Below are 11,390 nucleotides of genomic sequence, written 5' to 3'. Positions count from 1 at the left end.
TATATAAGTCATCCCTGCATAGGGATATCTCTTTCTCTTGTTGTTTCTCCATTACTGAGGATCTTGATTTCTTCCAATATTCCTAACAACTTTTATCCATTGGTCTCCATCTACAGCTGCTTTGAGAGCTTCGCAGAATGAGTTTAAAGTTGAATTCTTAATTTAGTCGGACCATCTAGTTAGTGATCATCCTTTTGATCTTCTCCCCGGAACGTTGTCAGAAACAATTAATTCCCCCAAACTATCGTCACCTCTGCAAACCGCGTGACCGAAATATTACAGAATACGTTACAGACATATTGTGGACAGCTTTTTTTAATCTTGCGTTGGTTTAGAATGGAAATGTTTGTCCTATGAGCTGTTCAAGGTATGCGCAGCATTCTTCTCCAGCACCACATCTCAATGGCACCAATTTTTTGGCACTCGCATCCACGAAGAGTCCAAGTCGCTGTCCCGTATAGAACTATTAAAAATACAAGGGCATTCACCAGTCTCATCTTGATATTTTGAAAGACAGATATGTCTTTGGACATATCATGGGCATTGGTATGTCTATTTCTATTAAAAGGGACTACAGATTTATCCAGTTTCCACAACCAAATTTCTTTTGGAAGTCCGAAGCATATATTATAATCATAGGTACTTGAAATTCTCTAGACTTTTCAATAAGTTGTCTGCGGTTCAGGATTTGTTCCCGTGTGCCTTTACCCTTTACAAACTCCGCTTGTTCCTGAGGTATTTGGTAATGTAGATAGTTTTTAATCTGATTTTGATGGTATGCAACAAGATTTCACTAGCATGTGTTATTAGTGACAGTGTGCGGTAGTTTTCACATTTGGTAGTAGTTCCTTTTTTGTGTACCGGGATATAAATTAAGGTACCCCAATCAGATAGCCATTTTCTGAATTCCAAACAGCCAGACAGAGTGAATGATATGCAATCCTTTGTTACCTAGTAACTGTAGTATTTCACCTGGTATTGACTCAATGCCTGGGAATGTATTTGTCTTAAGCTATTTAATTGCATCTTTGACTTCAGCGAGTAAGACAGTAGGTTTTCTAGGGTAGTCAGAGGGCCACTGATTGTCTGCTAGTAACTCTTTATTTTTATATAGTTTCTACATTAGTTTCGCCATTTTTCCAATATTTCGTCAGTATCGGATTTTAGATTACCTTTCTTATCTACTACATACCACGTTTAAGATTTAAATTCTCTGGTAAGGAGTTTGATCTTCTGAAATAAATCCTTAGGTTTTGTCTTTGCGGCACTGTTTTCTGATTTCTTTCGATAACACTCTGTATTCATCGTTTGTTCCGTACCTAGTTTTATGTTATTTTCTGTGGTGGATCACAGTCTACGTACTATCGGATATCCACGGCTAGCGATAACATAGGATAGGTAACATAGGGATATAGGCAAACAGAATTATGACGATATACTATTCTGCGCAAGTAGCTAAAATCCAAAACCACGGTATTTTTATTGAACATACCATGTAAAGTAGTTTTTGTTAGTTGAGTAATTATTACGATAGAAAAAAAACAATAGGTGACAGGAACTGGAATTAAAAAGGCACCAGTAGTCGATCAATAATTTACGGAAATAATAATTGAATTGATAAAACATTACAAAGGCTAGTACTTAAAATATTCTGCAAAGAAGTAAACGAGGTTAAAAAGTACTGTAAGTATAATAATAATATTTAGCAGAGATTTCAATATAATGAAAAGACAAAATGTAAATGTAAACCAAATGAAAAAAAGAAATGTATTATTATTATTACATTTCTTTAGACGTAATGTAATTACCAAAAAAAGTTACCAAAAAAAGGTTTTTAAAAAATTTTAAATATCATTTAATAAAAGCTGCAATGAACAGTAAAACAACCAAAAACTAAAAAGAGAAAATACAAAAATTAAGATATGTAACGCATACATTATCAAGCATAAATACACGCGTTATACGCTAAAATTGAAACGTATTATGTGATAATGAACCACCCTTTCTACGCCTATGCTTGACAAAAATGAAAAGTTTAAAATCAGTATGTCAAAACTTTAGTGTCAGTGTCGCGTATTTTAGGTGTTACGTTGTCTTGTGTGTTCAACAAAATTTTTGTGATATTTTTACAAAATTAAAAAAAAATGTGGCCTGGAGTATACAACAGTTCTATTGATGACATTTTTTTTGAGTATGGTAACATCTTCGCTCCAGCTTTAGGACCTATATACAGGTACGAAGCAATAAACTAAGTAACGACAAATAATAAAAACATACTTTCTTAGTTACATTTATAAAAATTTGTTGCTCGAGAAAGTATTCATTTCATTTATCGAAAATATTACTATTTTTACTTATTTCACCGTATTTTCATTGTTTGCGGACTAACAATATAATTTTCAAAGTAGCTATGTCAAAAAATTCTTAAAATCGCAAATATTTTAATTTGTCTATATTTTTCTGTATTTTTACCTTATTTTTTTACTATTATAATTTTTAGTGATTTGTTTATTATGGTTTTCCATGCATTGTGTTATAATTTACATACAGGGTGTCAAAAAAAAATTAGTCATCAATTATACCACGATTATTAGGAATGAAAATAAGTCGATTTGGCCTAACTTACCTATGTGCAAAAGGGCACCCAGAAAAAGTAACGGGTGGTAAGGTTACAAAATAAAACCAAATTTTTGAATATTGCTAAAAAAGTATTTGAATCTTTTTATAAAACATTATATTATATGTTAACATACCATTGCCAATAAAATCGAAGTAGCGAAAATATTTTTTCTTGGGTTTTCTAGATGTTTAGAGACCTTCAAATATTTCTCCCCATCTTTACATTATATTTATGTTTTAAAAATATTAAATTTATTACCAGCTTTCAATTAGGAACAAAAAAGATAATAATTCAATTTAAAAAGTGTTTAAGTAAGTTTCTTCCTGTATGCAGACTATACCTCGTTTCAACAATGAATATCGAATATTCAAAAAAATAAAATTTTTCTGTCAAACAGCTTGTAAAATTAGTATTTTTAATAATTGTTCAGCATTACTTATTTTCACGAAATAAACATAGATTTTTATAAATCCGCAAAAACAAAAATCCATTGATTTAAAATCTGGACCGCGCGGTGTCCATATAATTGATGCATCGGTCCCCCTTCCTATTCAACGTTCTGGATAGTGTTGAAATAAAAATGCCCTAACCTTGTCCCTATAATGCGGTGGACTGTCATTCTGCAAAAACTACATACATATTTTCTGATTGTTAACGATACATCTTCCTCGTAGAGGGACGGTTTGTTTTGTAAACATGAAAAATACTTTTCTATGTTTAAATTATTAATAAGAAAAACTGACTTAACTAAATATTTACTGACAATTCCAGCCCGTTAGAATTTACGTCGGCCCAGGCATGGGTATTGTGATGATTAGTGACCCTATTTCTTGTAAAGTTGGCTTCATTGGTAAATAAAATGTTCTTTTTGAGGCTTACGTCTCATTTATTTTCTTTTAATCCAATCACAAAATCATCTACGTTTGGGAGGGTCTTTTGGAAGTAGTTCTTCAACTGCTATTACATGGAAGGTATGAAGGAACGGTATAACTGTTTCTTAACCGTTTTCCACACTTCACGACATCTATCACTGCTACAATAAATAGCCTTTGATATTTCTGGTGTTACTGACCCATCAAATTGGTATATGATTTATAAATGAACCTTTTAAACATTTATAAGAAAACTGCTTATGTAAAAAATATAAGGTTAAGGCTATGATTACAGCTGATTTTACGCTGTCTGCAAATGTTTCGAATAAAGATGTTTTGCTAATTCTTCAGTGTTCAGTGTTTCTTTTTCTTTTTTGATCCTCCTTAATACTTTCGTGTTGCGGCTAAGATATTTTTTACATGCTTCGATAACACAACTTTCTCTAAAACTTTTTCTTTAACGTATTTTCTTTTGTCTTCAATCTTGTTCTTACTGAAAATTATAATCTTCGTTATTTCTGTATTCACAACCATTTCATACCGCTAGCAGTACTTTGTAATGTAATTAACCAAAATCTGCAGCCCTGCTCTATCGTCCGCAAGGACTATTGTATCGTCTGTAAACCTGAAATTACTTACTAGCATTACGTTAATTAGCATGCCTTCTTTAACATTAACATAACATATGATTTTAATAATAAAACTGACACAGCCTAAACATTTTCTCTTCCAAACCCTAAAAATCTAAATGAATAATTCGTTAATGTATGTAAGTATGCATGCTTCCACAAAGTGTGTTGGAAGTCAAAGATTCCTTTAAAAATGGTATATATATATATATATATATATATATATATATATATATATATATATATAATATATATAATATATATATAATATATATATATATGTATATATATACATCTAGCGGTTAATGTAAGCTCCGTTCTAAAACGGTATTATACTAACTCCAGGCGAATATACACGGTGTATATTATTATCTGGGTGGCGCTTTATGTGGACTCCGACCAACACGTCGGATTAAGTGGACTCCGTAATAGGTTAAAACACTTTTGGGATCCGTGTACATTTCTTTGCGTACACAACTAAACTCCTCCGATGTTGCCAATAATTTGATTAGTCGTAGATTTTTAAATTTTACAGCAGGTACGTTTTGGATCTTCAAATTTATTTAAATATCAATTAATTTAGTCATCGAGAAATTTCACAAATACGTACTTGGTTATTGTAGTTAAATATTTTATGGTGGTAATTTATATTACTTGCTTTAATTATAGATAAACTTAAATAAGTGTCTATTATAAACTTTGAAAAGGCAAGGGTCCATTTTTATGTACTAGTATGTTTTTTAATGCATTGGCACTGAAAAATTTATTATATTATAAATGTACGTTCCGATGTTTCGATTGCTACAGTTTATGACGAATAAAATATTTGTTTCATGAAGTAGTAAAATTTGAATTATAACAATTTATAAATCATTCTTAAAATTCCAATTTTTTACTGTCTAATTTCAGTATTTCGATTTTTAAATGTAGGGAATTCAATATCCTATATACTATATTTTAGATACACATAAACACATAGATACACTTATGGCAGATACTAAAAGAAGAAATATTTCGGTACCTTAGTGTAACTTGATTCTCGGCAACATATCTATTACAATTACATATAATATGTTCGGTCTTATTGTTTTAAATGCTTTGTGATTGTACAAGCTATCATTATTTCAACTTTAAATAATTGTGTTTTTGTATCTTTCACTGTCAGGCATATCAAAATTTAATATTTAATTTAGAAGTAAATGTATATATAATATTCTTTTTTTTGTCATTTGGTTTAAATATAGATCACTTATATTCTTCTTGCTTATTTATTTTTATTCGTAATACTTATTAACGTACTTAATAACGTACCCGTTTTTGCAAAAAGCAACAACGGGTACAAAAGATATCGGGTATCAGGGGTGGTATTTGTCAATCTAAATGCCACTTACGACATATTAAATTAGAGGACATTTCTCCAAAACTGTATGACATCGCCTTAGATAAAAACATCACGGGTTTTATCCGCGTATATCTACAGAACAGAAAATTTTTCGTATCATTCAATGGTAAGATGAAGAACGCAGATGAATGGTCTCGCTTGGGGTAGCGTAATGGCACCTACACTGTATTACATTTACACAAATGATTAACAGATACCAGTAGATACTAGGACTTTCATGTAGACGATACATTGCACAACCAAAACTTTTGTTGCTGAAGTGAAAAAAAATCTAAATGATGCCTTAAATATAATAAAAATAAACTACGAATTAATTTTAAGCCAAACCCCGAAAAATCTTAGGAGCGCTCCTTTAATTTGTCTAAGACAGGCGCTTTCACAAAACTGAATATCTAATCTAATATAAATCTAATATAATCTATAATCAAATAAAAATACCTTTTTTTTTTAAACGCATCTACCACGCAGAGGCAGATGGCACAAATAGTGTATATATATATATATTAGTTTACAATTAATAATATTAATATGTATGTGTATTACAATGTATGTTTTAAATCTTATGAAGAAGTTGACAGTCTTTGAGATAAGAAATTATTCTTTGGGTATCTGTATTTTCTTCTAGGGCAGTTGGGTATGCTATATTTGAGTCGTTCACTGTTATATTTAGGACACTGTATTAAAAAATGTTTTACCGTTAGAACATGGTTGCACACTTCACAAACTGGTTTATTTTTGCGCTGTAGTAAATAGCCATGAGTAAGTCGTGTCTGGCCGATACGGAGACGGGTGTCATCAGGTGCCACCAATCACGCACCTCGATGTGCATCGCCCTTCCTTCTGGAACTTATAATTAAATTTAATTGGTTGAGAAATGAAAAAGTTTCATATAAAAGTTAATTTATCTTTAAATATGGGACATTTTCGGATCTCAAGTCAGTATGGTTTTACCCGTCTAGGGTAGCTCCCTAGAGCACTTTGCTCGAAGGGCTCTGCGAATTTTCTAAGACTCTGAAGCTGAGTTTTTTTCTTCTTAGAAAACCTGTGTTTTATTTCTACAAAAGTAAATAAACCATAAAGGCATTGTCTTTTTCAAGACAATGCCACAATAAGGGCGTACCGGCTAACTACGCAATATTGCAACATATTGCGCAATAGTTTGAGACATTAATAAACATGGAAACTTGCACCAAGATGCTATCGACTTTTCATACGTTTATTAATTACACCGGAGACGACACGGGTAAGCATCACATGCTCTCTTCTGTCTTTTACTTTTGGTTTCCAAAGATATGGATGTTTGTTAACTTCGTATAGCCTTAATGGAGTGTTGTTCCAAGTTTGTTGCCATTTTTGAATTATTTTTTGTTTTAAGTATGGTTTTAAATCGTTTTGTACCATTATGTTACTTTCTTCGGACATCAGGTTAGTTGGTGCGTTTTTAGCTAGTTTATCTACAACTTCGTTACCTTCAATTCTGACATGAGAAGGCACCCATAAAAAATGAACTTGGATGTTCTTATTTGAAATGTTTTTAAGTTCTTTTTTAATAAGAAGTAGAAGGGGGTTGTCTTTTTAGAATTGCGAATAATTCAGCCGAAAAGATGGTTGTAATTGACGACAATTTGAAACTAACTGAGATAGGTTTGTTAGACTGATGTCGATAGCCGGAATAGATATTGTCCGTGGCGCAGGGTTGCGGATTGAGGAGGTATCATAAGTTTTTGGAAATTGAAAATTTAATTTGGATAAGTATGAGCGTATACAAAAGTAAAAAGGATGATCAATTTGATGTGTTTGAGAATTTATTTGTAAATCGATCAGCAAAAACGTTATGCAGAACTGGATTATTTCGGTTTCATGACACCGCTGCTGCATATGTTAGGCTTATCGGAAAATATGAATTTTACTACAACGAAATATAAACAATTTATGAAAATTTGATGATTTGAAGGAAAAAAATGTCAAATTAGGCTAGAGCAATAACTGAAACAAAAGAATCAAGTGGAAATAATGTCGAATTAATTTGAAAAATTATAATACCAACATAAAAACAAAAATAAAAGAGGCTCTTTGAGAAAGAAAAATAGACACACTTTATTAAAAGAGGTAAAAGTAAAATGCTAAGAGTAAGTAAAAAAATGCTTATATAAAATAAAGACCTAAAAGTCCGCTGGAGGGTTTGAAGCAGATGTGAAAGAGGGCAAAAGCCAAATCAAAGAATTGATTAAGATTAAGTACATCCCTAGAGAAGAATGAATAACATATCTCAGATAAATAAACGGAACAACAGAAACTGAGTATACACTTGTAACTCCAGAAATATCATTAAATTAATTAACGCAAATCGTACGAACTGAAATACAAGAATTCATCACATAGTTAAAAAATAGAACCCCCACGAAAAAAATACAGTAGAGTATAACTACTTTTGTACTCTAGCATTATGGTAAGAAGTTAAAAATATAAATACCTACATAATTATATTACCGAAAAGTTAATAAAAACTTCTGTTCGTTAGCGGCAAGAGAAAGCGTATATCAGAATGTATTATGAAAAATTTTGTTAATAATACAGTATGCAATATAATATAATGACAAGAATACTTTTATATCTTTCCTTATGGCATATTTTTAAAACAAAGCTTCTATACTGGCATTGTATTACTTTTTCTCTCTACAGTAAAATGCTGAGGTGAGCGTCACGGAACTAGCGCCACAAGATGGCGTCGTGAAGGGTAGCTTCATAGAATAGCGGCTCTTGGCATCGATTCACTACTCTTGATCAATTCGTTTTTAGTCATCATATATTTACTCTAAAAATAACTAACAAAATATAGACATTAAATGAGAAGTAAAAATTAAAAGAATAATATGTCACTAAAAGACTTGATTTGTAACGATTATCAAAATTTAATAAAAGTCATAATGTCATCCGGTTAATAACAACATTAAATCGTCTGTCAATAAAAAATGTAAAGAACAATTGGACAACACATAGTTTGGATTTAGAGGTGGATTGGGAACAAAAGAGGAATTGTGCGCAATGGTGGTACTATTACAAAAATGAAGAGATTATAATGAAAGCGTATTCTTATCTAATATAGATTTTCAAAAGTATTTGACACAGTTCAACCTGGTAAGCCCATACATGCATTAAAACACATAAACCTAGATACCAAGATATTAATTTAATAAAAAATCTACTAAAATCAAACAGCGGTCATGCGGGTGAAAGATGAGACAAATCAAGCAGAAATTCAAAAAGGAGTCAGCCAGAGATGTTTGTTGTGATGTGAAATGTCACCACAATTATTTAATGTGTACTCCCAACTACTATTTTAGGAGACACTATGGGAAAGAAGTAAGGAATGGAGTGAGCATCATTAATAACAAAAAATTTGCATACTAATCCCCAATTATGACAGAAAATATAGATGATTTACAAATTCTTATATAAATCATTAACAGATAAAGCAAAAAGATAGGACTAAACTAAACAGATAAAAGTCAATGTTTACAAATAAGAAATTGAGTATGGTTATTAGATTGAGATCGTCGAATGTTATGTATGGTTGCAACTGCTCTATGGGGTAGAAGCTTGGACCCTGAAAGCCAAATCTGTAAACAAATTAAATGCATTCGAAATCTGGCTATATAGGCGTATTCTTAAAATGCCTTGGACTGTAAAAGTCTCAAACGAATTGTCTATCTGGACATCGTATCTGGGCCACATAGTTCCAAACGATAAATACTCTCTTCTACGCGTCATCATGCAAGGAAGAGTAGAGGGAAGAAAAGTCTTGGGAAGAAAGACAAAATCTTTAAATCTCAAAAAGAATATCTAAAGTCAAATTTAACACGATTTCAAGCCTTGTAGTGAAATTTTGTTTCTTATTACAAAACCGGATCCTGGAAAATTTTAAATACATTAAATTAAATCTCTCGTAAATTATAAAGCCTATTCTTAGATTAAAATAACAGACTTCTTAGTATTATGATATGTAGTATTGTGATAATGTATAGGTGTCAGTATTATTTTAAAAGAGATTTATAGATTGGTATATAAATTTCACGGTCATGTTTCATACGGTTTTATCTTTCATACAAACATTAAAAACCTTAAAAAGTTTCATTTTACATACAATTAGCACGTTGGCTCTGAAAATGACCTATAAATATGCATTGTTAAAAATCGTATAGATTTATCAATTTAAAATGTTCTTTGTCGTCTTGATTATTTATCTCAATTCGTTCCTAATTAAGCACATGTTGTCCACAAGGTACCTCTCTCATTTTTTAATTACTACTTTTTTTTACCTTTTTGCCATAGTTTTCCTAATTTTCTTTATTCATATCGATTTTACTCATAACGAATATTGGGTAGTTTATTGTTTCATAAAACTTTCTCCTTATATGTCCGTATCATACAAGTTGTCTAGTTATTATAGCGTATATAATGTCGTATGTTAATTCCATTTTATTTAACAACAAAATACTAAAAACTTTGTTTTCAAAACTTTCACCAAATTAATTGTATCTTATCACTACAGCTGTTTCGGCAGAGTGCCTTTCTCAAGTCTCAAGTTTCTCGAATCCATCAATCATCTATTGTATTTCTTATCAAGATTTTGAAGCAGCTGTACTCCATTAGTCCATTTTTGTTGCTTTTTGTCACGTTTCTTTTTTTTCTTTATTGTCATCATTACGTAGCGCTACAACACTGAGTGGGTCTTCGCTAACTACAACTTTTTTCCAAGTTGATCGATTTTCCACGAATCTTCAATGAAATATTAATTTTCTAAGATATGATTGGATGTTTTCTCTCCATTGTATACTGAGACACCCAAGTGGCATTCTTCTGTGCTAAGTTTTTTCCATACCAGTTTTACAAGTTTGACATCTTGGCGTCTATGCATGTGTCCGATCTACCTTAAGCGATTTATTTTCCTGAACAATATCGTTATAAGAGCTTCCTTTATTCAGTATATGTTCTTATTCTATACGGATTTGTAGTGATATAATAATGAGGTTAAAAAATTTTAGAAGAATTATGCTCTGTATTTCTTTAGTGACATTATTATTAACCGTGAATATTGATCTAAGATATTTAAAGTATTCCATACTTTCGAAATTGAAGTTGTTGACTTTATTATTTTATCTAGATGTATTGAATTGCTCTCTTCTTTTGATTCGCTTGTATTTGGTTTTCATTTTGTTGATTTTAAGTGAAACATTTTTCGTACTCTCTTCACTTTGTTAATGTCGTTTGCGGACGGGAGAGAGTTTCTTATGAAATCAATATCATTAGCATATGCTAGGAGTGCTTTGTACCTTGGTCCATTAATGGATTGCATTTTAAATATGCGTTATTTCTATTTTAGTAAGCTGTTCATAAATTTTTTGAATATTTAAATCGAGAATCTGTATTTATTCGACTGTTTTATAACACAGTTTCTTGGCGCCTATTTTAATCTCTGTTTTTTTGGTTCGGTTATCATTATTACAAAGATTTTTCGGGATATCGACATAGGGAACTCGATGGTATGTCCTTAACGTTTCCATAACCAACGTTCGAATATTTGTCTTACTGTAAAGTCATGACGATTTTACTAGGAAATATAGTGCTATTTAATAATATTAAAGTTCAAGCAACAATTCCTATATGCCTTAACTTGGTACTGATATCTCTGCTCCCCGATCCCAGGTAGCAGTCAAGAAAACATTAAAACTGCTACACTCATGTTTCCTATTATCCAACGATTAGCCAGTCCAGGACTATACGCCTTATTATAGTACTGATATTGCTTCTGCCCCTCATAAGTGAATCCCCCTCATCCATTGTATTTCTTATACTTTCATTTCAAT

General features: G+C 31.3%; 1 long non-coding RNA gene across 1 annotated transcript in view; it reads left to right on the top strand.

Annotated features, from left to right (window-relative positions):
* Nucleotides 1-2,039: 2,039 nt before the first annotated feature.
* LOC140433351 (uncharacterized) overlaps nt 2,040-11,390 on the top strand; it is a 119,258-nt gene continuing 109,907 nt past the window's right edge. Inside the window, exon 1 of the long non-coding RNA XR_011949929.1 lies at nt 2,040-2,233. This is a non-coding gene — a long non-coding RNA (uncharacterized lncRNA). The remainder of the gene's footprint in view (nt 2,234-11,390) is intronic.

This window comes from Diabrotica undecimpunctata, chromosome 2 (assembly GCF_040954645.1).
Source record: "Diabrotica undecimpunctata isolate CICGRU chromosome 2, icDiaUnde3, whole genome shotgun sequence".
NCBI lineage: Eukaryota > Metazoa > Arthropoda > Insecta > Coleoptera > Chrysomelidae > Diabrotica > Diabrotica undecimpunctata.
The sequence above is the reverse complement of the archived record's forward strand: the minus strand, read 5'-3'. Positions and strand labels throughout refer to the sequence as shown.